Source organism: Erythrolamprus reginae, chromosome 4 (assembly GCF_031021105.1).
Source record: "Erythrolamprus reginae isolate rEryReg1 chromosome 4, rEryReg1.hap1, whole genome shotgun sequence".
NCBI lineage: Eukaryota > Metazoa > Chordata > Lepidosauria > Squamata > Dipsadidae > Erythrolamprus > Erythrolamprus reginae.
The window spans coordinates 68,335,667-68,362,090 of NC_091953.1; the positions used below are offsets into that span (position 1 = coordinate 68,335,667).

A 26,424-nucleotide genomic window follows, 5' to 3' on the forward strand; every position below is an offset into this window, starting at 1 on the left:
CATGAGGTCTTTTTCTGCCGTCAATCTTCTATGTTTCTATGTTTCTAAGATAGTTCAAGCCGTGATGTCTCATAATTGTGATGATTATGAGTACAGCTCATGAAAACCTCAAATCCACCATCTCAGAAAATTAGAATATTATATGCAATCAATAAAACAAGGATTGTACATAGAACAATATCGGACCTCTGAAAAGTATAAGCATGTATATGCATCGAGAACTTGGTTTCGGCCCCTTTTTTAACAATTACGGCCTCAATGCAGAGTGGCATGGAAGCTATCAGCCTGTGGCATACTGAGGTGTTATGGAAGACTAGGATGCTTCTGTAGCAGCCAATAGTGCCATATCCTGCTGGAAAATGAAGGCAGGATCTCCATATTCTTCTATGTACAATCCTTGTTTTATTGATTGCATGTAATATTCTAATTTTCTGAGATGGTGGATTTTGGATTTTCATGAGCTGTACCCCATATTCATCACAATTATAACAAATCATGGCTTGAACTATCTTGCTTTGCATATAATGAGTCTCTCTCATATATTACGTTTCACCTTTTAAGTTGCATTACTGAAATAAATTAACTTTTGCATGATAGTCTAACTTTTTGAGTTTCACCTGTATATTTAAATCTGGTTTTAAATCAAAACCTGTTTATCATAAGTAAAAATAGTGTTATGCATATTGCAAGTTTTGTAGATTTACAATATAAGCTATAATCTGTATGTTTTTAAAAGATATTAACTAATAAACATATAGTATTAATGCAAAATTAATTTTTCTGCATACCTATCTATAAAAAAAATGTTCAAGCAAAGTTCATTGCTATGAATTGATTTAATATTTCAAGATATGAAGGAACCAATTAAATTTGCAACAAGATGAAATAAATACATTTTGCATCTATTCTCAATTGCTAAACGATGGGTTTTGCCTTATTTGTTAAATGCATTTATAGTTCCAGCTATAAAAAAATACACATGTAAAATTATAAGTATAAAATTTTCTTTTCTTGCAGGAATACAATTATTAAAACTGATCAAATAAAATCTACTGAGGTTCCCATATTTTCTGATTTGTCATCTATGCAATTGTAGTTGTTACAAATACTGTATTAAATAGTAGTGAAATGGTATTTTGGAAGCTGTCAATAGTAAATTAGCATATATGCATCACCTTGGCATTACTGTCTATACTTAGTGCTTTTGAACATTTTATTGTTCAAATAACTTAATGTTGTTTTATTAAAAATTATCCAATTTTTATGAAATAAAAATGTCATATAAAACAATATTATAAAATAACAAAATGTGAGAAAATAATGTGAGAAATAACAGTTCATTTCTAAATAAGAAATAAGAAACCAAGTAAGAAACATATCTATGATCCACTCACAATTCAGTATACTATATACTGTATTGGGTTTTCAAAATGCTTTAAGAAATGCTAGAATATTTTTGCTTTTTCCAGAGAATGTTACAGAAACAGATCAATATTTATTTATTTGACTTCTATGCTACCCAATCCTAAAGGACTATGCAATGGGCATTCCTGTACTAAAGTTCTAACAATATTAAACATCCAAGCCTTACTGCCAGTTTAAGAAAACATGCTGTCATTCAGAGTGCATGCATGATTCACTATGATGTTTATTAAATTTCAATATTTTTAGTTTTTTTTAAAAAGTTAAAATATTACATCTCAAAAATTTTAAGAATATAATGGAAAACATTCCATTTGTTGTCAAGGTTGACCTCTAACTAAAAAGAAATTAATTTCTCATAACAAGTACATAAGATTACTGAAAAAATAATAGTTTTGGAATTGGGCCTAATTTACCAGTTTGGATATGCCATACTCCAAAACAAACCAGTTTGGAAGATAATGTAGAATTGTGCTAGTACAAAATTATGAAGGATCTTTCAATCTGAATAATTCTCTGAAGTAAATGACACAATCAATTCCAATATAGTAACATTCCAATGGACAAGTATCAAGAAGGGAGAAAACAAATGAATCATCATATTTATTTATTCAATTTTCGATTTTTTTTTATGCCGCCCTTCTCTTTAGACTCAAGGCAGCTTACAACATGTTAGCAATAGCACTTTTTAACAGAGCCAGCATATTGCCCCCACAATCCGGGTCCTCATTTTACCCACCTCGGAAGGATGGAAGGCTGAGTCAACCTTGAGCCGGTGATGAGATTTGAACCGCTGACCTACAGATCTACAGTCAGCTTCAGTGGGCTGCAGCACAGCACTCTACCTGCTGCGACACCCCGGCTCTATCAATATTAAAATTATAAACTGGGGAGTAAAGACCACAATTAATAAATTACATGGAGTAGTTCAGTGTAGGAAGTTCAAGTTTATCCTCTGCTGTGAAAGCTCACTATACAACAATGGGCCAAACATTCACTTTATAGAGTTGTTATGGGCGAAACCTTTGTAGTAGGAAAGCTATTAGAGCTCTTGGGAGAAATGGGGAATATAATATACTGTAGTTTTAAAACTGGATGGCAATTTAACTTCTGGTAAGTTTTCTGCCTGTATGTTTTGTCTAAAATCTGAAGACAACTTTTTTGAAAGTTTAAAAAATATTTTTAAAACTTCTATCAGGATTGAAATATAGAGCACTAGTATAGCACTCACTGGTATCTAGAACACATTACACAGCTGGCCTTGCACTAGCAGCAGACTTACGCAAGTTGAGTTGTGTGCGTGCTGGCCCGCTACTTGCAAAAGACAAGCTGCATGTGCGAGCATACACACCGGCCCCCCATTCATAGGGCCCAGTTTCAAATAGGCCACCACCTGATCGTGGTCCGTGGCCTGAAAGTTGGGGATTGCTGATATATAGACCTATATAACAAAGGCAACACATATATCATAGAGCACTAATAGTAAAGTTAACATGGCATGTAAATATCTGAAAAAAAAACTAAACACAAATCAATACCTGCACCATTAAAGGCAGATAACATTAATAATTAAATATTGAATATAATTTTTTAATTCAAAAAATCTTGAGTAGACAGAAAGAACACATAGAAACGCAGGAAAAATAATCACTTCTATACATTTGAAAGATAAATATAACATCAATGTTATTACCGGACTTTTTTTTTACCAAAAAGTAGGCCTTGACATGATTACAACTGAGCCCAAAATTTCTGTTGATGTGCAAGAGTGTCGAGTGAATTTTGCCCCGTTTTATAACCTTTGTTGCCACAATTGTTAAGTGAATCACTGCAGCTTTACATTATCGTTAAGTGAGTCTGGATTTCCCATTAACTTTGCTTGTCGCAAAAGACAATCATATGATCCCATGACACTGAAACTGTCATAAATACATGCCAGTTGCCAAGCATCTTAATTTTAATCATGTGACCATGCTACAGGATGCTACAGTGGCTTTAAGTGTGAAGAATGGTCATGTCACTTTTTTCAGTGCCACTGTAACTATTTTGTTCTATTTTGGCTTAATATAGAGGTCTGCAACGTCGAACAGAGCAGCCCACCCAGTCACATGCCTCCCCTCACCTACCCAGGTTTTGTGGGTCCCAGTGTTTTCTGTGGGGATGGAGTGTCTCTCTCTCTCCCCACCACTCCCATTGTTTTATCTTTTTCCTCTCTTATTCTCTCCGTCCAGTACTCTTTATTCTCTCTATCTCTCTTCTCTCTCTCATTTGTTTCTTTTTCCTTTCTCTCCCTCCACTATTTTCTCATTTCTTTCATTCATTTCTCCCCTTTTCTCTCCCGTGTTTTTCTTTTTCCTCCCCCTTTCTTCTTATCGCTCTCATTTGTTCCCTCTTTTCCCTCTTTCTCTCTTCAACTCCCTAATTTATCTCTCCCTCTCCTCTCTCTCGATTCTCTTTTCCCTCTCATTCTCTCCCTCCATCATTTTCTCATTTCTTTCTCTCCTTTTCTCTCCTCTCTCTCGCACATATGAGCTGGATACTCTCCTGGGCTGGGATTCACGGCGGTGGTAACTCCTCCCACTGCCGCCACTGCACACTCAGATGTGTAGCTGGCACAGAGAGCCAGAGCTCTTCCCTCCCTGCATCCAGCATCAGCAGCTGCTTCTCCCTGAGCCAACATGAAGTGGACCGCAGCTGGTCCTGAGCTGCCCACAAAAGATGCAGAATCACAAAAAGTAGCTGATCACGGGAAATGTGGAGAAAACACTAGGGGCGCTTCAGCCATTTGGCTCTGCAGAGTGAAAAGCAGGTCGCTTGACGGCAGAGAGCCGCAGGAGAGGGGTCAAAGAGACACATGCAGCTCTGGAGCCACAGTTTGCCAACACCTCACTTAACATATTCTAGGAACCCTATGGTTATAGTCTGTATTTTAGTAATATCAGTATGTATAAAAGGTATCAATGTGTCCTATAAACAATTTTTAAGTAAATAATAACTTAGTACAATGTGTAAACCTCTAAAAAAGAGAGTTGCTAATAGAAAAGGTTAAGTAAACATTACTCAAGCAGACAAATCTTTGCCAATATGGGATATAAATAATAATAATTTCTCAAGCAATCACAAAATGAAAATTAAAAAAAAGATCTCTCAATTTTCCCACCATCACAGGAGCTATTTATTTAGAGATATTTTAACTTTTTAAATAGAGGGCACTCCCAGTATCGTTAGATAATGGGTAGAAATGGTAAAAACACAAGCCTGGTGTACAGCAAATAAAATATTGGATTAAAATAATCTATTATGCCAAAAAATTCTATATTACTTATAAAAGGTGATACAGAAGTCAAAAGCTGGGAAAGAAAAGCCATGGCAGAAGAGAAGAGAATATCTTATATACATAGTACCACTGTTACCTTTACAAAGATAAAACAACGCAACCAAAATGTGCACATTTATTTCAAAATCTAGGTGCAAGTTCCTATAGAACACAGCCAATATGATTTACATTTATATAACTATGGATCACAACGTAGATAATTGCAAAATAAATGTACAGACAGAACAACAGATCATAGTTCAGCATTTTTATCTGCTGCCTTTTACCATAAAAAGTAATATAAAAATAGCATAATCAGTGTGACTTTAAATATTATAGAACAAAGTGTGTAACACATGCAAGAATAGGATTATTGTTAAAGATAGGCAATTACTAACATATATAACTTCAATTCTTTATAAATTCAGATCTGCATGCAGTAATAGGTACTGCATAATTTTAGAAATATATAGTCCTCAACTTACAACAGTTCATTTAGTAACTGTTCAAAGTTACAGCAGCATTGAAGAAAGTTATCTATGATCATTTTTCACATTTACAACCATTGTATACACTGTTCCCTGTAAGCTGTGCGCGCCTGTGCACGTGCACCCCAAAACATCCCTGCGCGCGCCCTTTACCAAGGGCACGCACTGAGCCGCGGCCACCCCCACGCCTCCGGCCCCCTCGCGCCCCTGGCTTCTCGCCGCTGCCCCCTGCCCGCCCGTCCGATCCGCCTCTCTTTCTCCTCCGCTTCCTGCCTTGGGGCGCGGCCCCTCCCGCAGCGGGAACGCCCACCCCACCGCTCTCGCCGTCCCTTCGCCAAGAGCATTTTCGTCCCATGCTCTCAGCAAGGGGGCTGCAGGAGAGGCGGGGCAGGCGTTCTCACAGCGGAGGCCGGCGAAGGTGATTTTCAATGTCGGGCGCGCGGGTGGGTGCGCGCACTCCCCCATCCCCCTGGCAGCCCACTCAGAACATTCAAAATAAGAAAGGCGAAGGTTTTTCTTATTTTGAATGTTCCGGGTGGGCTGGCAGGGGAATGGGGAGTGCGCGCACCCACCCGCGCGCCCGACATTGAAAATTACCTTCGCCGGCCTCCGCTGTGAGAAGAACGGAGAGAGAATGAGAGAGAGAGAGAGAGCAAGATAGAGAGAAAGTGAGAAAGAGAGATAGAGAGAAAGAGGGAGGAGAAAGAGATAGCAAGAGAGAACAAGAGAGAGAAAGTGAAAGAAAATGAGAGAAAGAGTGAGAGAGAAAGCAAGAGAGAAAGAAAACAAGAGAGAGAGCAAGAGGGGGAGAGAGAAAGAGAAAGAAAGAAAGAGAGAGAGATGAGAGAAAGGAAGAGAGAGAGGAAGAAAGCAAGAGAGAGAGAGAAGAGTGGAAGGAAGAGAGAAATGATAGAAAAAAGGGGAGAAAAAAAAGAGAAATGAGAAAATGATTGAGGCAGAGAATGACAGGAAAGAGAGAGAAACAGAGAGAGAAGTGACTCTTGATTTAAAGCATATGGTAAAAGCACTTAAATAATAACAGAGGGAAAAAACCCCACCCTCACCTGTTTTTATTAATAGTTATGGTTTTGGTTTTGCTGGTTGTTTTAGTTTTAAAAGTGATGGATTTTGGTTTTTTAAAATTATCAATTTCTTTTAATAAAAAAGAAGTGATTTATTTATTTATTTATTTATTTCTATGCCGTCCAGTCCCAAGGGGACGCCCGCTCAGACACTATACTTTTCTGCCCACACCGGAAAAAAATTAGAGGGAACATTGATTGTATACATGCCAAGATAGTTCCCATGGTTATGTGATCAGATTCAGATGCTTGGCAGATAATTCATATTTATGATGGTTGCAGTGCCCTGCAGTCATGTGATCACCTTTTGCAACCTTCTAACAAGCAAAGTCAATGAGGAAGCCAGATTTATTTAACAGTTGTATTACTAACTTAACATCTGCAGTGATTCACTTAATTACTGCGGCAAGTAATGAGGCAAAGCTCACTTAACAAATGTCTCACTTAGCAACATAAATTTTGGGCCCAACTGTGATCATAAGTCTGGACTACCCATACTCTGTAACTGTTTACTAGTTACTATTATTTCATGCAGGTCTGAAATTATAAAGAATTGTTTTCCTAAAGCAATAAAATGTATTCAAGTGCAGAAAGTGGAAAAAGGAAAAATATTAATGGGTTTGTTGTTCTATTACCAAAAAAAATAGTTTAATTTAAACAGTGTATATTGTCACAATCCAAACTTTATATATATCATTAAAAAACTTACTTTCAGCTAGTGGTGTTTTGGATCCACGTCTCAATTAGCCCAAGTCCCACTGGTCTCAACTAGAGAAATAGTAATTACAAAAACTGAATACATATAGACAACTGCAAGAATAGGACTAAACAGAAATATAGTAATATGAAAAAGCAAATTCAGAAATGGTATAAATAACGGAGACATGCTATTTTTATAAAAAGGTTTTTTTAAAGAAAACACTAAGACTACATGGACTCCAGTTTTACATCTAAACCTATATCATGTGAACTAATCATATGAATTTGAGAAGCACTTCAAAGACAAAAATGCAAAAGAAAACAAAATATCCATTATTATAAAGTGCTATGCTTGAAAATTATATATAAAAAGAAATTTTATGAGGGCACTTCATACGCAGTACGTTCTTTCAAGAACAGGTTTTAAAATATCGCTATCCAATGTCTTTCCTATTACCAGTGAAGTGTTTTTAATTTCTCAAATAATTTTAATTTAGTGTTACTTTTTGAAAACAAAATCTGCTACATTTTTAAACTTTAACTGCCTAGCTCCCAGCTGTAAAACAAAAGAACAATTGCTATATATATACTCTTGATTATAAATACCATGATAATCACCTGACACAATTTATTTCCCCAATTATGTTTGGTATAATAGCCTTGGTATATCTTTGGTGTTTTGAAATGAATATTTAAGATAATTAACACATTTACCTAAAAGTAACATGATCCCAATTTAAGATGTTGCTTGTCCTCAAATATTAGAATCTCTCTCCACATTTGTTCTTGGGTGAAGCCAAGATGGTCCTGTTCTAAAGGTAAATTAATTTGGAAAACTAATTTTCTTTTAGTTAAATAAAGTGAAAATCTATACCTTTTCCCCCTAGTATCTCTATCTCATCCTTCCTTTTCATACTGAGCATTACTGTAAAATAATTGTTTTTGTAAAGTATTTCAAGAAACCTGTTTTAAAACTTAGTTATTTATTTTCAAAAAATAAATGATAGATTCTTCATTAATACACTGAATGTGAGCAAGCTAAGTGAGCGAATGAGCCTCACTTGAAGTTTTGTGGGTTTGTTTTATCACCTATATTTATGAAAGGCATGGAAAAGGAAATCAAGTAAACCAAAAAGACATTTGCTTTTACAGTACATCCTATGCAATATTATAAGCAACTGCCATTGATTTCAATGCTATACTTCTAAACAAATATATAGTATTTAACTTTGTCTTAGATAACTGTTTAAATAGAAAACTTGCTAGTATTTTTTTATAAATATGTATATGAAAAAATAGGATGGCAACTTATTCCAGATTTTATTATATAATTGAATTAAAAGCCATTCATAAATTTCAATGGTATGCCATTCTTAGGTCCAGATATGGCAGAAATACTTTAGTATAAGAATGTTTGCATTTGCCCAATTTTCCTTTCAATTATTAAAAAATAAAAACATAATATATACCTCAACAATATAAGGAATTATTACCAACTGTCATAATCCATTTCAAAATTGTTCATTTTCTGAAATGGTACATGTTTTAATCCCTGCAACTTTTACAGTATTGATTAATTCAATTCTGACAAAATATTTTTGTGGCACACAACTCAAGTGTAATATAAAAAAACAAAAAAAAAACAATTAATGCATATATGCTATCATACATTGCACTAAGACTAGTTATAGCTACATTAAAAAATGAATATACAGAAAATGTAACTAGGCCATGTCTGATTATACATAAATAGAAACCTCACACACACACACTTCACATTTCTATCAACACATAAGTCCATCCAAACAATCTATACCAGAAGTATAGTTTAAAGTATGTTGTGCAAAATTAGGATATTGACAGAACAGAACAGCACTGAAAAGATTTCAAAGTATCTTAGAAAGCTTAATATGAGAATAATCTACCATTACTATAATCTACCACCATACATATTTATTACAGGTTCATTGAGTTCTTCCACCAATTCTTTAACAGATAAAATTCCACTTACAAATTTCAAATATGTTACAAAAGAACACTTGTGTGATCAGGAAAGTAAATTTTAAAACCGATTTGCTGTAAAGATACCCAGATATTCTGAATTTTTCAGTTTTGTCTCTTACCCTATCTTGTAGATTCATCAATTTCATATATTAAAAAAGTTCCAGACAATACTTACAGTGTAGATTCTGTCCAATAAAATTATAAAACTCACAAATTCAAAGCAGCAAACTACGTTCAATGTAAACTTAACGGAGAACAGATACTGGTATATACCATAATATCGCAGATTTACTGGGAACAGAGAGTGCAGCCATGACACGGCCCACCTGCACCCATGACAATAATGTTTACAACGAAGGCGAAACCGCTGGGCCGCAACATCCGAGACCGGATTTAGAAAGAAAGAAAAAAGCCTGTGCAGAGCCTCATTTCCTGGGGTGGACTAGGCCCAGACGATTCCAATCACTCCACCTCAATAATGGCGTTTGCTATGAAGTGGAACGAGAATCAAAAGGAACTAAACGCCGGGAAGGTCTACCGGGTGCTCCTTGTACTCTCTTCGCCAGTTTTTTTCGCTATTTAAGGAAGGGACAAGACAGCAGCCGGCCAGCTCTGCAGGTTGTCTCTCTTTCTTTCCGGGACTGCGGATTTAGTGTATGCGCGCCCCATTCTCCTGGAAGGCCCAGTTCAGGCCGGGCAGAAAGAATGAGGACTGAGTCGTCAGCCATTTTCCCTCCACACTCGACACTGACACACGCACGAACAGACATTACTCAGTCCAAGATACGCAAATTCACGAAGAGATAAAATACCCAGTGAAAATCTCCCCTCATGGAATTTACCCCCTTGCTCATCTACAGAATGATCCTTTCCCGGACGGACCAGACCCTTTCCCAACTCGCTTACCCCCACACAGCGTCGCCTTTTCCTGCTGTTACTCTTGGTTCTAATGCCGAGGCCCGCTCTGCTACCGGGCGCCGCTGTCGATGGCGATGCAGGGAGGAGGCTGCGGCGGGTGTGGCCGAAGAGTTTCTCATCCCAGGCGGCACAAGCCGCCGCCGCAGCAACCAACGGGGCTGCGTCTCATCCCTAGGAAAATCCGAGTCGCGGTGGCTGGTAGAGAAGCCGGCTTTCCTACGCCGGGTTTTGCACGAAGCTGTCCCGTGTTGCTTTCCTGACTGCGTGCGACCTTTTTTCTTGTATTCTTTTAGTTTTGCGTCACCAGCTTTTCGGCGACCGCCACAGTGCCGGTGTTAAGTTGCGAGGCCCAAGTAAGCCGACGCTTTCTCGTCCTGTAGCTCCGTTAGGCTGAGCTAGGCCTCCGGGCTGTTCTACCTCATCCGGGAAATCGGATACCTTCAGTCCCTGGAGAAGGGAATGGAATAAGATAGGCAGGGGGGTGGGGCTGGGCTGGCAAGACCAGCAGCGAGAAACCTACGGGACTGTCGTTAAAACAGGAAAAAAGAAATCCGTACTGCGTATAGGAGCAAACTCGCGACGGAGACAGCAGCACCAGCAAAAACTGAGCGTCTGAGTCCCGGGCAATATGGCGGCTCTAGGAGGGCTTGTCTCGCAGCATATGCAGCGCAGACTCCGACTCAACGCAGCGGCGCCGGCCCCGCCACCCAAACAGCGTTCGCAGCGGCCAGCGTGACTCCCTCCCTTTCCTGATTGTTAGTCAGTCAATCACTTCCACAGCCCCGTTCCGTGCCCAAAGCAGAGCAAGGACCATCAGCATCCGCTCACGCCTTGCTTTATGTGAAACTAGGGTCGCCGCCGCACAGTGGCAGGGTCTGCTTGGTGTGCCGTGTGTAGCCGGTGGGGGAGGGGCCAAGGCCTGACGGCGTTGGTGGCTGGGTAGATGTCGACGGCGGCCGAGCGGGGCACGCGTTAACGAGGCCAGGCCCCGATTATTGAGGCGGGTAGTTGCCCGTTTCGGTTGAGCTCCGTTTCCACTCCATTGTGACCCGCAATGTGAAGAGCCCGGATAATGACGTCACCTTTCGTCTTTGGGAAGGGAGGAGAGGGGTGGAATTGGTCCTCCCCTTCCTTTCCCCTCCGTCCCAGGGGCCAGCCAAAGGCTGACGCGCAGGTGGGGAGGGAGGGAGTGGAAGGCGGCTCGGCAGAAGAACAAGGCAGATAGCATTGGCTTGCAGGACTTCGTACAAAGGCCTTAGCCTATTTTCCCTTGAAACTTTTGCTTTGTCAGTTTGAGAAGCACGCATCGTGCATTGTTACTATCGAGATGAATTTAGGCTTGTACTCATCTTTGATCTGGAATAAAATCTGGGGAAAGGTATTGAAGACGACTAAAGAAATTCTATAGAAATGAGAAGAGTCGGTGTCTTAATAAAATACTTTGGAAAGTTGAGAAGACATATTACTACAGTGTTAAGAAAATTAACTATTTGGGTCGACTGGCATAATGCAGAAATATTGCAACTGTTATCTGTCCATTAAATATGTATATAATCTTCAGGAGTCAATCACTTGGCGTCAAGCATGATTTAGTGCATAGTTTCTGAAATTTCAAGATAAAATCTGCTATACACTGGTTGTAATCAGGCAAAACATTACAGCTACCAACTGTGGTTTGCAAACCATTATGGCCAAGCCAAAGCAGATTATCGTGTTAGTTTATACAGTAGTGTTTTGATTGGTATACTGTATTTCAAGAACACAATTATTGATGTATGATTCAAAAGGATGCATGAATAGCCAGTCATATTCTCTTCAGTACTAAAGGTAAAGGTTGACTCAGCCTTCCATCCTTCCGAGACTGGTAAAATGAGGGCCCAGATTGTTGAGGGCAATATGTTCATTCTGTAAACGCTTAGAGAAGGCTGTAAAGCACTGTGAAGCTGTATATGTCTAAGTGCTATTGTTATTAGGATTAGAATGACAAGTTTCAGCTTATATCTTCCATCATTTTTGTCATTGTTTCATATGACTGTCATTTCATTTGTTGGCTTCCTGAAATAAAAGACCATAAACTGATAGAAGGTTGGTAACTTAGCCAACATGCACAAAGCCTAGGGCAGTGATGGCAAACCTTTTTTTCCTTGGGTGCCGAAAGAGTGTGTGCACGCCGTCACGCATGCATGAATGCCCACACCCATAATTCAATGCCTGGGGAGGGCACAAACAGCTTCTGCCATCCCCCGGAAGTCCTCTGGGGACCAGAAACCCTGTTTCCCAACTTCTGGTGGGCCTAGTAGATTCGTGTTTCGCCCTCCACAGGCTCCAAACGCTTACCTGGAGCCAGGGAGGGTAAAAATGCTCTCCCCATCCCCCTCCAAAGGCTCTCTGGAAGGCAAAAATGCCCTCCCAGAGCCTCTGCGAGCCAAAAATCAGCTAGCTACATGCACATTGGAGCTGAGCTAGGGAAATGGCTCATCTGCCAGCAGATATATATGGATCCATGTGCCACCTGTGGCATTCGTGCCATATGTTCGCCATCACTGGCCTTGGGTATATAGTCAATAATTTTATCCCAGTTTCAATTCAAAACTGAAAAAAATACAAATAATTAAAAAATAGAATATGCAGGGTTCCAATATTCTATGATTATTGAAAGTACTCATGGTTCTCCGGGTAATAGTATTACATCAAAAACAGCAGCATCAGGTTTGGGCTGGACCAAACCTGTTGGCTAACTTGGGAAGTTGCAAAAACATCTCACGAAATCAGAAGCAAATCATTTTATATGGGCTATAAAGAAAACTGCATTGACATATCACTGAAGTATCTAGGAGCTAAGACACAGAATGGAATACCTTTTAAAGAAATGTAGAAAGAAAGATTGGAACTTTTTTCTTTTGGTTTTTGCTTAGAATTATATTTTCATCAGTTGTCACAGGAAAGTAATTGCTCACTCAAAATACAGTACTGTGCATATTTTTCATTTTTTGCAAATCCTGTACCATTACAATGGACTTTTTTTATTGCTTCTTCATAACCTTTGTGATTATGATAGTCCTCTTCAAGACATATAGGAATCTTGAGAAATATGAAATTTATTTTTAATGACTATGTCACATTTTCAACACACTGCATGCATTCAATAGGAGTAAATTTGCTTTGTTGCTGATTTTCATTTATAGTATGTTTGATGCATCTCACTGCAGTGTCCAACAAAATTCAAGCCAGCATTGATTAATACCAGTTGCCCTGATACTATTTTTCAATTGTGGCAATGTCCTGTTGAAATTTTTCACTATGTTTGTCACTGACTGCACCTAGATTTTCATGAAAAATTTTCAAGTATGAATGCAGAAAACATATTGCACTTCATGGTCTTTTATGCTGTAAGAAGTTTGTCAAATAACTGAACTTAGTTTGATGATCTGCAGTTGCCAAGAAAATTCTCAACAACAAACCTTGACTATTTTCCAGGTGATTTTCTCTGGCCCCAGTAATTGATCTTTCAACTATTTGTCATAAACATATTGGATCTACAGATCAACAAAAATGGCACCAGTTTTTCTTAGAAAAAGCTATCTCAACCTTCTTCATTCATCTCTTTTACAAAAATTTTCACCAGTTCAAGTTTTATTTATTGTTATTTTAAAAAATATTTTAATTGAAAATTTTCCACAAATTTAAAACAGAATTACACTAATACAGCTTTCTGATATTGGGATTCTTTAATTCTACATTTTCTTTATTGAGGCCTATTGTTTTTTACATAAACATTCTTATATCTACTTTGTACATGTTGTACATTAATTTTAATCCATTTACACTTTAAATATACATTTGCTCCATTTTATTACATCATCCTACATTCCTTTTAAATATTAATTTTACTTTTCTTTTCAAGCTAATCATATCGTCTATTCCTTATTTTATAATACATTGTTTCCTCTCTCAATTCCATCTTTAGTTTATCTATCTCTGCATTTTAGCACCTTTTTTATATTCATTACATTTGAGGGGATCTTCTCTTTCTTCCAGTGTTGGGTGAATGTAATACTTGTTGCTGTAATTATGTGCTATATGAAATAATACATTTATAGTATTTCATTTTATTATTCCCAATAGAAACAGCTCTGGCCTCATCTTAATTTTCTGGGCTGTTATTTCCTCAATTCATTTTTTTTTTCAATATTTCTTTGCTCTGGGGCATTTCTATTATATGTGGTAGAATGTACCTTGTAAATGATTACATTTCCAACAATTGAGTGGTGTAGTTGGATACATTTTGGCCAATCTCACTGGTGGTAAATGCCATTTATAGAACATTTTAAATATATTATCCTTATAGGCAGTTGACATTGTCAATTTGTAATTCCCCCCCCAAATTTGTTCCCAATACTCTACCTCAATATTATACCAAAATTGTTGACCAATGCTATCATTGTTTCTTTCAACATTTCCTTCTCCATTTTAAATTTTAGCAATCAATTACCATATTTTTGGGTGTATAAGATGCACCGGTGTATAAGACACACCTAGATTTTAGAGGAGGAAAACAAGGAAAAAAGTATTCTGAACCAAACGGTGTAGTATTGTATTGTTTCATAAATTAGCGGTGTAGCAGAATACTTTTTACAACCATGTACACTTTTTACAAACTTCAAACTTGACAGCTTCAAGACTTGTGGACTTCAATTCCCAGAATTTCTACACCAGTCATGCTAGCTCAGAAATGGGAGTTGAAGTCCACAAGCCTTAAACTTGCCAGGTTTGAAAACCCTTGCATTCCTAATCCCTAACTCAGGTGTCTTCAAACTTGACAGCTTTAAAATTTGTGGACTTCAACTCCCAGAATTCCTCCACCAGTCATGCTAGACTCGGCTCTCCTCCTGGTTCTCTCCCTCCCTACCCCCATGCTCACCCACCCTACAGTTCAGATTCACATCCCTTTTATCTCTAGCTGGACACGAATCCCAGTGGCCAATCAAGTCCCACAGAGTTGGCCTTCTCCGGGTCCTGTCAACTAAACAATGCCGTTTGGTGGGACCCAGGGGAAGAGCCTTCTCTGTGGCTGCCCCAGCCCTCTGGAATCAACTCCCCCCAGAGATTCTAATTGCCCCTACTCTTTCAGGCTAATTGCCCCTACTCTTCTTGGAGCAAATAGAGAATGAAAAAAAATCAAAGTCAGGATTTGGAATACATTCTTGGCAGAGATTAACAATTAAAAATCTTGCAAACTGGTAAGAGCTGGGAACATCATTAGCACCTGGTTAGGGCTAGAAAGAAACTTACTCAGAGCAAGTTAGAGTAATTTTTAAAAAAACTGCAAAGACTTAGGGCTTGGAAAACATTCTTCGCAGAGAGAAACAATGAAAGAGCCTGCAAGATAAGAGCTGGAAAGATAGTTAGCAGCTAGTTAGGACTGGGGGGGTAGGAGGTATATTCAGAGTATAAGACACACCCTAATTATCAGCCTATTTTAGGGAGGAAAAAGGTGCATCTTTTACACCGAAAATGTGTTATATGCCTTAGTAATTTTGTCTGTACCTGTTAATATTTTATCAATTTCTTGTTGCTCATTTTGAAAACTGTGTTGTTCTAAATCCATTTTGTATTTTGTTTTGATCAGTATGTATGGCCACCAATCTATTTTAATTCTCTGTGCTTGCAATTCCTGGTTTAATTTCAATTTCCCTTGTTCATCTAATAATTCTTTGTATGTTACTGTTCTGTCCCAATGGCAAGTTCCCTCAGGAAATTAGCACATACACTCTGATTTAACACTAATTATTTACTCCTAATATTTTCTTAGCAATCAGGTCTTTTAAAAATTTCATGAAATCATAAAGGAGGATGTAAGACATCTGCTAATTAATGTCTTAACAACTGGCCAGAGTCCAAGCAGATATCGTTCCCTTTAATTTAATGCAAGGTTGGCATAAAACTTGGAGTTCATTTGCAAAAAATCAGGAAAGCCGAATTTTAAGAACACAAGCTGAACAAGAGAGAGAGAGAAAGACGACCCAAAACCACATCTGGAATGGAGCGATGTTGACTTCCACACTGAAGCATCACATGGCTAATCCTTAAATAGTCTAAGGGCATGGCCAGATCTATTCAGACAGACCTCCTCTTGCTTAGCCACTCCTACCTTCTGGCAGCTCTGTGTGCCCTGGCATCAAGAAGAGGCTCCTTGTCTTCTGAGTCACTCATGTGCACCTCAGGAGGTGCAGAAAGCCATGGTTGGCTTTCAGTCTCTGACACCAAATTCTCTCCAACCTCCTCACTCTCAGACTCAAATGCCTGGTGCACAGGCCAATGGTACTGTGCCACAACCGCCTCTCAATCCTTGGGATCTGTGACCAGCTGCACAGGACGCGGACAGGACACAACATTATCCTTCACTTCAGGGCCCTTCCCCTGGAACCCTCAGTTGGGATGCAGTCATGACAGAAACTGTTAATAGAATGCATGAACCAGATTAGGAGCGTGAACAGAGGTTGCATCCTCCAGGTGATGTCTGCCGGCCCATACCACTTCCACTCAATGAGATACTGAAACTGGCCTTTTAGCCACTGGGATTCCTCATACTTGGGAAGGTCCCAATGGATGCTAGACACTGGCGGGGGTTGATCAAGAGGATAAAGCAGACAAGCAAGATGATCTGGAACAAGAAGAGATCGGCAAAACACTGGCAGGAATAGCTAACACTCCAGAAGATAGGTGCAAAATACAGAAAGATCTTGACAAACTTGAACAATGGGCACTATCTAAGAAAATGAAATTCAATGGTGAAAAAAGTAAGGTTCTACATTTAGGCAAGAAAAACAAAATGTATAGGTACAGTATATGTGGTACATTGCTCAACAGTAGTAACTGAGGGGGATTTTGGAATCCTAGTGGACAACCATTTAAATATGAGCCAGCAGCAGCTGCCAAAAAAGCCAACACAGTTCTAGGCTGCATTAACAGAGGGATAGAATCAAGTTCTTATAAAGTGGTATTAACACTTTACGTGAACTTGATTCTCTCCCCCTGTTAATGCAGCCTAGAACTGTGTTGGTTGTTTTGGCAGCTGCTGCACACTCGGACCACACTCGGAATACGGCATTCAGTTTTGGTTGCTACGATGCAAAAAGGACATTGCAATTCTAGACAAAGTGCAGAGAAGGGCAACAAAGATGATTAGGGGACTGGAGGCTAAAACATATGATGAATGGTTGCAGGAACTGGGCATCAATGTTCCCTCTAAGGCACATGGCCGCACACCCAAAACCTGTCACGCTGAATATTGCCAGCCCCAGAGACATTTAGTAATTAAACAGTTAACTGTGTGTGTGCCTTACTAAGTTCCTCCTATAATGATGTAATATCCTGCCAAATCTCACATCACTTCCTTCTTCTTCCTCATTGTTCTCTCTTCTCTTTCTATCCACCATCATGTAAGACATATTTGTTATGTTGTTCATCGAGACATGTTTTATTTTCTGTTTTATAATAAGAAATCTTGTTTTGAACAAATGACTAAAGGCTTCTATCTATCGCCTCTGCGGGAATAAAGTTTTAACGGACTTTAATTACTTACAAACCACGACAAAACCAACCCCCACGCACCCTTTTCCAAGGCCGCGCAAGGAGCCAGGCATTGAAGCTTGGGCCGGGGAGCAATGAAAGTGCAGAGGCCGGTGAAGGTTATTTTGAATGGCGGCCATGGCCACCCCCACACCCCATCGCCTCTGGCCCCCTCACGCCCCTGGCTTCTTGCCGCTGCCTCCCGCCTGCCCAATCTGTCCCTCTCTCTGGCTTTCTCCTCCTCCGCCTCCCGCCTTGGGCCGCGGCTCCTCCCACAACGGTGGCTGTGGCAGCTGCAGCTTCCCGTCCTCCTCATCCAGCCACAAGCGAAGGGGCTGCGAGAGGGTTTTGTCAGAGTGCTTTGGGAACGCCCGCCTTGCCCCTCTCGCAGTCCTTTCGCTGAGTGCGCTTTCATCCCGGGCTGTCAGCAAAGGGGCTGCAGGAGAGGCGGGGCAGGCTTTATTCTCACAGTGGAGGCTGGCAAAGGTTATTTTAAATGTCGGGCGCGCGTGCACGCACGCTCCCCATCTCCCTACCAGCCCGCCTGGAACATTCAAAATAAGAAAAACCTTCACTGGCCTCTGCAGAGAAGAAAGGAAGACAGAGAAAGAGAGAACGAGAGAGAGAGCAACAGACAGAGCGAGATAGAGAGAATGTGAGAGAGAGAGAGAAAGAGAGAGAGAGAGAGAGAAAGCAAGAGAGAGAAAGAGTGAGTGAGAGAGAAAGGGAACAATAGAGAGAGAAAGAGAGAGCAACAGACAGAGCGAGATAGAAAGGAGGGAAAGAGAAAGAGAGAGAAAGAAAGCAAGAGAGAGAAAGAGAGAGAGAAGAAAGGAAGAAAGAAAGAGAGGAGAGAGGAAGGAAGAGAGTGAGAGAGAGGAAGAAAGCAAGAGAGAGTGAGAGAGAAATAAAGCAAGAGAGAGAAGAGTAGCAGGAAGAGAGAGAGAGAAATGATAGAAAAGGGGGGGGGAAAGAGAAATGAGAAAATGATTGAGGCAGAGAATGACAGGAACGAGAGAGAAACAGAGAGAGAAGTGACTTGATTTAAAGCATATAGTAAAAAGTACCCAAATAATAACAGAAAAAAACCCCAGCCCTCACCTGTTTTTGGAAATGGTTCAAGGATTTATTAATAGTTGTAGTTTTGGTTTTGCTGGTTGTTTTAGTTTTAATAGTAATAGGTTTTGGTTTTGTTTTATTATTAATTTCTTTTAAAAAAAGAAGAGAATTTTTTTCTTATCTATCTATCTATCTATCTATCTATCTATCTATCTATCTATCTATCTATCTATACTTTTATGCCACCCAGTCCCGACTACTGCTCAGACACTATACTTTTCGGCCCACACCGAAAAAAATTAGAGGGAACATTGCTGGGCATGTCTAGTTTAATGAAAAGAAGGACCAGGAGAGACATGATAGCAGTCTTCCAGTATCTCAGGGATTGCCAAAAAGAAGAAGTCAACATATTTGCCAAAGCACCTGAGGGTAGAACAAGAAGCAAAGGGTGGAAACTAAACAAGGAGAGAAATAACTTAGAACTAAGAAGAAATTTTCTGGCAGTCAGAATGGTTGATGAGTGGAATAGCTTGCCTCCAGAAGTTGTGAATGCCCCAACACTGGAAGTTTTTAAGCAGATGTTGGATAACCTGAAGTAGTGTAGGATTTTCTGCCTAAGCAGGACTAGAAGACCTCCAAAGTCCCTTCCAACTCTGTTATTATTATTAGTAACATGGAGAGAGCGAGGCAAGATCAGGCAATAAGTCACTGGATTGATTACTGCTTTGAATGGGAATGGGCCCAGATAATGATGGTCGAGCTTGCAGACCGGTCGATCTGAGGCAGTGTTCCCTCTAATTTTTTTTTTGGGGGGGTGGGGGGCGGAAAAGTATAGTGTCTGAGCGGCAGTCCTTTCGGGACTGGGCGGCACAGAAATAATAAATAAATAAATAAGCAAACAAACAAACAAACAAATAAAAAACCCACCCTGTTTTACCTCAGAGAATTTCAAAATAAAATACTTTACTGTGTGTCTATAACAGTGAGCTCATAATAGAGCAACTCTATCAATATCAAAATGCCACTTAAATAGTTGAGCTAGTTTCAAACTAGATTTTGATTTTCTTTCTCTCTTCCTTACTCCCATTCTTTTACTTTCTCTTTTCCTTCCTCTCTTTTTTCTATCTGTTTCTCTCTCTTCCTCTCTTCCTCTCTCTCTCCTTCCCTCTCACTCTTTCCCTCTCGGCTTCGGGGCAGGTTTGGAAAACTCTGAATTGATGATGATTTTTAAGTGAGCGATTGCTCACTGCTCAGCTTAGAGGGAACTATGGTCTGAGGGGAGATATTTGGTGGAGAGCCAAACTCAATCCCCAATAGCCCGTCCGCAACCCTCTTGTAATCTTCCTTGGCCTTGTTCAGGTACCATTTCACCAACTGGTGAATGGAATGGAGTTCAAACAAGAACTCCTCCATCACTGGAACTGGAGAATCAAGGAGCGTGAATGGAAATGATCAGGGTTGATAGCCAAAATTGGCGAAAAAAGAAGTGATCTGGGCAGAGGTGTGTTAGGAGTTGTTAAAAGATAATTTATTCATTGCAAGGTACTCTGCCCAATTGTTCTGCTCTTGGTTGATAAAGCAATGCAGATACTGCTCAAGGATGCCAATCACTTTCTCTATGCCTCCATCAGTCTCTAGGTAATGAGCCAACAGTAAACAAACCTGAACCTTGAGAGGTGCCATCAGGCCTTTTCAGAGTTTGGCGGTAAACTGGGCCCCTTGGTCCGACACAACTCTATCTGGCAGACTTTTACCGAAAGACATGCTGAATAAACATGCAAGCACTGGCACAAGCAGTTAATAATCCTTGACAGGATGAAATGTGCCATCTTAGTCAGCATGTCCACCACCATGAACATGGTTGTGAAACTGACGGATGGGGACAAATCTGTCAGGAAATCCATGGAGATGCCCCCCCCCCCCGGGTCTCTCTGGCATTGGCAAAGTCTGTAACAAAACAGGAAGCACTCCTGTGGCAGGCTTGGGCTGACAACAATGGACACAAAAAGTCACATAGAAGTAGACATCATGCCGGAGTCCAGCCCACCAAAAAATCTGGGAAACCAGGCGGAGGGTCTTGAAGAGACCAAAATGTCCTGCTGTAGGGTTATCATGGCACTGGTTAAGAATCAGGCCTCAGTACGGTCCTGATGGGACATACAACTTTTCTCGAAAATGGAGAAGGTTGTCCAAAAAAGTCCAAGGAGACTCAGGCCATTTCTCCTGCTTCCATTGCTCTATGAACTCATCCTGCCACTGCACATCTTGAATCTCATAGATCCATGGGGTTGTGAACATCTGCAATCAACTCAACAGGCAGAATAGTCTGAGGTGACAGCGGGTCCTTGACATAGGTGTATTCTGGTTTGCAGGATAGGGCATCCATCTGTTGGTTGCTCCCACTTGGGATATAGGTGACCTTAAAGTGGAATCTGGCAAAGAAAGATCACTGGATCTGATGCTGATTAAGTTTCCTCGTGGTTTGCAGAAACTCAATTTTTTTGTGGTCTGTCTGAACTTCACTTGGTGTCAGGCTCCCTCAAGGTAATGCCTCAAGGTCTTGAAGGCGGTCTTAAAGGCCAACAACTCCTTGGATTTAACTTCCTAAAATAATAAGTGCATGGGAAAATAGGACCACCAGCCTCACAAGTCTGGAAAAGCCTGGGTCCAATGGCAACGTCTGATGCATCTGCCTCCATCACGAACGGACAATGAGGATATGGGTGCTTGAGGATTGGTTCCTTCATGAAGGCCTCCCTTAAGGGCAGGAATGCCTGCTGCTTGGGATCACCCTACCATAACAAGACTTACTTTTGCAGGTGCTGAGTGAGGGGCATGTTCAGAGTGGCGAACCCTGGGATGAAAGTTCAGTAATAACTCATGAACCCCAGGAATCTCTAGACGTCTTTCACCTGACAAGGAGGCTGCCATATTTTCAAGGCCTCAAACTTTCCAGGATCCATCACTATGCTTTCTGGAGAAATGTGATGTTCCAAGAAATCAATGGTGGTCTGATAAAGCTGGCATTTCTCCAGCTTTGCATAGAGGTGGTGTTCCCACAGACGCTGTAAGACCTGCTGGAGATATTGGAAATGAGTTTTCCAGGATGTGGAATAATTCAGGATATCATCAACAAACTGATCCAACATATCCCAGAAAATGTCATTGATGAAGTTGGAGCATTCGTGCATCCAAATTTCATGATTGTGTACTTGAAATAGCCATACTGAGTCCTAAACGCTGTCTTCCACTCATCCTCTTCACGAGGAGGTTGCAAGCGCTATGCAACGCCAACTTCGTGAACATGATCGCTGATTGGAATCACTCCATGAGTTCTGGGATCAAAGGGAAGGGGTATACTTTGTGTACTGTGATGGCATTAACTTTCTGATAGTCGCAGCACAGGCGCAAGTCTCTAGTTTTCTTTTTCATGAAGAAAATTGGAGCTGACAAGGGCAACAACGAGGGTCAGATAAAACCCCTAGCCAGGTTTTTGTGGCCAGTTCACATTCTAATATAGAATAAATGTGCCCCACAGGAAGTGAAACGTTCAGGAGCAGATCAATCGGACAATCATATGACCTGTGCAGGGGCAATTGGTCCACCTCTTTTTCACTGAACACGTCAGCAAAGTCCAAGACATTGGTGGGCCCCTGCACTTGGACGGTGCAGACTTGGCGCGTATGGTCCATACAATGTAGGCTTGGAAAAGAAATTAAATTTTGGGACCATACAATGCAAGGGTCGTGAATCCTCAGCCATACCAGACCTAAAACCAAGGGGAAATGGAGTCCCTTCTTCCACATAAAATTGGATGGCCTTCTTATGCCTTTCAATGAACAAGAGCACAGGTTGTGTAATGGCCTTAATTGGCCCAGACAGCAACACCCGACCATTGATCATCTCGACCATCATAGGAGGATCCATTGGACACAAGGGAATGGATGTGAAGGCGATGGCGTGACAGACCTCTTGGTTTTCATGATGAACATAGTTATGGGTAGTTGTTGGCGCAGTTCCTTTTTCTGGGATAACATGGCTCTGTACGGTGCAACAATGTTGTCAAGGGAGGCCTTAAATTGTATAGAGAGAATCATGTTGGGATCCCAAAGTTCCACAATCTGTTGGAGATGTGCACTTCTGCAAGCCGTTCAAGCGTTAGGCCAACCTCAGGTCGTTCAGCTTCCTCTTCTTCATTTGCTGACTTGGTCAGCTCCTCCAGATCTTTGTCTGTCAGTGGTAGGCCATGCTCATCAAGCAAACCATTGACTTCATCAGGTGTCATGTCACTGAAGCCTTCTCCACCCAGTAACTGTGCCAGCTTCACAGATTTCTGGACCACAGCATGTTGAATTTCTTCAGGAGCGAATCCCTTGTAATCGTGCACCACTACTGGCCATAATTTCTTCCAGCAGGCATTCATTGTCTATGTCTTCATATCTGTCAAGGCATTCTGAATGTTCTTCAGACACGATGTGATTGTGTACTGACACCAGTAGCCCTTCAATGTAAATTTTCATCAACGTCCATTGCTTCCACGAGGCTTCCAAGGGAATTGCATGTGTACAGAGCCTTAAACGCATGTATAACGCCTTGATCCATCATCTGGATGAGTGATGTGGTGTTTGCTGGCAAGAATTCGACTTGTACCCCATCGTGTTCATGCACCAGGTCATCATGGCCTCCAGCATTGTCCATTAGGAGAAGCACTTTGAAATTGAGTCCTTTGTCAGCCAAATAATCCTTCACCTGCGGAATAAAACACTGATGAAACCAGTCCCGCATGAGGGCTTTTGTAATCCATGCCTTAGGATTATGCATCCAGTACACTGGCAACACATTCTTATTTCTGTTCTTTAGGGCTCTGGGATTTCGGGACTTATAAATGAGACCTGGCTTGATCATGAAGCTGGCTGCATTTCCACACATGATCAAAGTTACCCGATCTTTCTGGGCCTTAAAACCAGAGGCTTTGTCTTTGTCTTTCATTAAGAAAGTGCGTGATAGCATCCTCTTCCAGAACAGGCCCATTTCGTCTATGTTAAACACCTGTTCTGGAAGGTAGGCCCCTTCTTCAATTATCTCCTTAAACATGCCATGGACATATTCCTCAGCTGCACCTATATCCACTGAGGCAGCTTCTCCGTGCAATGACACGCTCCTCAGGCCATAGCGCCATTGAAATTTATCAAACCAGCCCTTACTTGCCATGAATGTGGATGGGATTGGAGAAGCAGTGGACATTGATGGCTGGGGGTCTTCTAAGTCATTGGCACCGTCATCAACATCTTCTTCTCCCTCAGCTGCATCGCCTCCGTTGTTTGCCAGACGGGTATAGAGTTGTTGTGCCTTTGTCCGTATCATATTGGTATCCAATGCAATGCTTTTCTTACAGCAGTCTTGTACTCATACGGACAAAGCAGTTTCCATTTTCATAAGCCGTTTATTTCTAGGCGTCATCATCCTTTTTGCTTCCTTGTTGAATGTGATCACAGCTGTTTGTCTTATCTTCTTTTCATCTTTTCAAATGTATCTCACACTTGATTCATTTATTCCATAATGCCGCCCAACTTCTGCATATGAGCGACCCCCTTCTAGCATATCTAACAGTTCAATCTTTTGTTTAATCGTCAGCATTTTCCTACTCTTTTTACTGTTACTGCCTCCACTCTGTGTAGAATGTTTAGGAGGCGTCTTGGGCATGTCTTCTAATACGTTTTAATAGTTGTAAAAGTACTAATGCATGCCGGGATAACACCGCTGATTGGCTGAGATTTTGGTCCATCAGCAATGACAGGCAAATTTTTTGCTATAACAACACTGATTAGCCAAGATTTCGGCCAATCAGCAATGGCAGACGAAAGTTTGGCAATGATGTATGACATCATCGGGCAGGGAAAAACGGTATAGAAAAAAACCCGTGAAGTATTTTTAATTAATATTTTTTGAAAAACTGTGATATAGGCTATTTGCAAAGTTCAGATCCGTGAAAATTGAGGAAACACTGTAGAGGAAATAGAGGCAAATGAAAGAGAAGGGAGAGGGAAATTAGAGAAAGATTGAGAGAGAGAGAATGAGAGAGGGAGAAGAGGGAAATAAATGAGAGAGAGAAGGGAGAGAAAGAAAAAGGGAGAGGGAGAGGAAAGACAAAATAGACAAAAACAGAAATGAGAGTGAGAGAAATGAAAGCAAAAAGGGAGGAGAAACAAATGAGAGAGAGAAGGAGGGAGAGAGGGAGAGGTACACATAAATTAGAGAAACCTGAAGGGAAACAATGAGAGAGAGGGAAAAGAGAGAGAGAGAAGTGAAGAGGAAGAAAAAAGGGAAAGGGAGTGAGGGAAAGAGAGAAGTGGAGAGGAAGGAAGGAGGGAAGGAAAGAAGGAAGGAAGGAAGGAAGGAAGGAGAAATGGAGGGAACAAGGAAAGAAGAAAAGAAGGAAGGAAGGAAAGAAGGAAGGAAGAAGAATGAAATGAATAGAGGGATGGAGGAAGGAAGGACTTTGCTAGAAAAATAAAGGGGTTATTGGAGCAAACTTTGGACACTTGACAATTGGTCCATAGTTATGATGGTGACAATGTCCCAGGTTATGTGAACATCTTTGGGGATTTTCTGACAAGCAACTGCAGGGATTTACTTAACGACTGTGGCAAGAAAGGTGGTAAAGTGAGGCAGAACTCACTTAATAACCGTTTTACTCAGGAAATAGAAATGTTGGCCTCCATTGTGGTCAGAACAGAAGTTGAGGATTATCTCTCTGACCAGTGTACTCATATAGAAGCAGATCAGGAGTCCATTTTGAAGCTCCACAGAAAACATCTAGGGGGGAAGGCAGGTTGTCCTCGACCTACAACAGTTCATTTACTGACCATTCAAAGTTGCAACGGCCCTGAAAAAAGGGACTCATGCCCCTTTTTCACATTTACGATCTTTGCAGCAGCCCCACAACTTGGCCGCCATTTCATATTTATGACCGTTGTTGTGTCCTGAGGTCATGTGACCCCCTTTTGTGTCTGTCTCATAAGCAAAGACAATGGGGGAGGGGGGAGAAGCCAGATTCGCTTAACGACCATGTTCCCAACCGATCCACGCCCAAGCATGAAAATGTGCCGCTCAGACATTATACCTTTTCCGCCCACATCAAAAAGAAATTAGAGGGAACATTGTTTGCTACAGGTAAAAAATGGAAGTGGTGAAAGAAACAATTACCCGTATATATTCGAATATAAGTCGACCCGATTATAAGCCGCGGAACCTACTTTTGCCACAAAAACTGGGAAAACTTATTGACTCGAGTATAAGCCTAGGATGGAACATGCAGTGGCTACTGGTAACTTATAAAAATGGAAAGCATTAAAATTACATTAATTGATTCATCAATAAATTAAATGTTTTAGAATATTTATTTCAAAGAAAAACAGTAAACTAGCTCTGTAAATTTAAAAGACAGTAAACAAAAACAATCTGGTATTAACAATAACTTAAAAAGTAAAAAAAAGTTGCTCTATCAGCAACCAAGCTAAAACCTAAGGGTTAAAATCCTTCAAAACTGGATTCCTCATCATCATCTGTATGTCCAAACAGAGCTTCAGCTTAGACATTGTCATCATCACTGAGTTCACAGTCATCAACATCACTGCCGTCATTCTCAAACAAAGCACTGTCTTCACTGCCATCCACAGCATTACTAATGCCACATTTTTTGAGGGCGCGTTTCATCCATATTCCCAATATCTTCCAGGTCATAGTTATGGATCTTTTTTTATTTTAGGATGAATGAATGGAATGACATAACTTTTTCTTCAAGGTCTTTTGGCATCTTCTTTGAAATCTTTGTTCTTTGCTGCAAACGTAGGCGAAACCTATT

The 26,424-nt window shown here is 40.5% G+C and overlaps 1 protein-coding gene across 1 annotated transcript in view; it reads right to left on the bottom strand.

The window, feature by feature from the left end:
- The window catches only part of USP9X (ubiquitin specific peptidase 9 X-linked), a 270,458-nt gene extending 259,662 nt beyond the window's left edge, over positions 1-10,796 (bottom strand). Inside the window, exons 1-2 of the mRNA XM_070750538.1 lie at positions 9,918-10,796; positions 7,018-7,076 (exon numbers count right to left, since the gene is read on the bottom strand). The gene's annotated coding sequence lies outside the window, so the exon portion shown is untranslated. The remainder of the gene's footprint in view (positions 1-7,017; positions 7,077-9,917) is intronic.
- Positions 10,797-26,424: the final 15,628 nt, after the last annotated feature.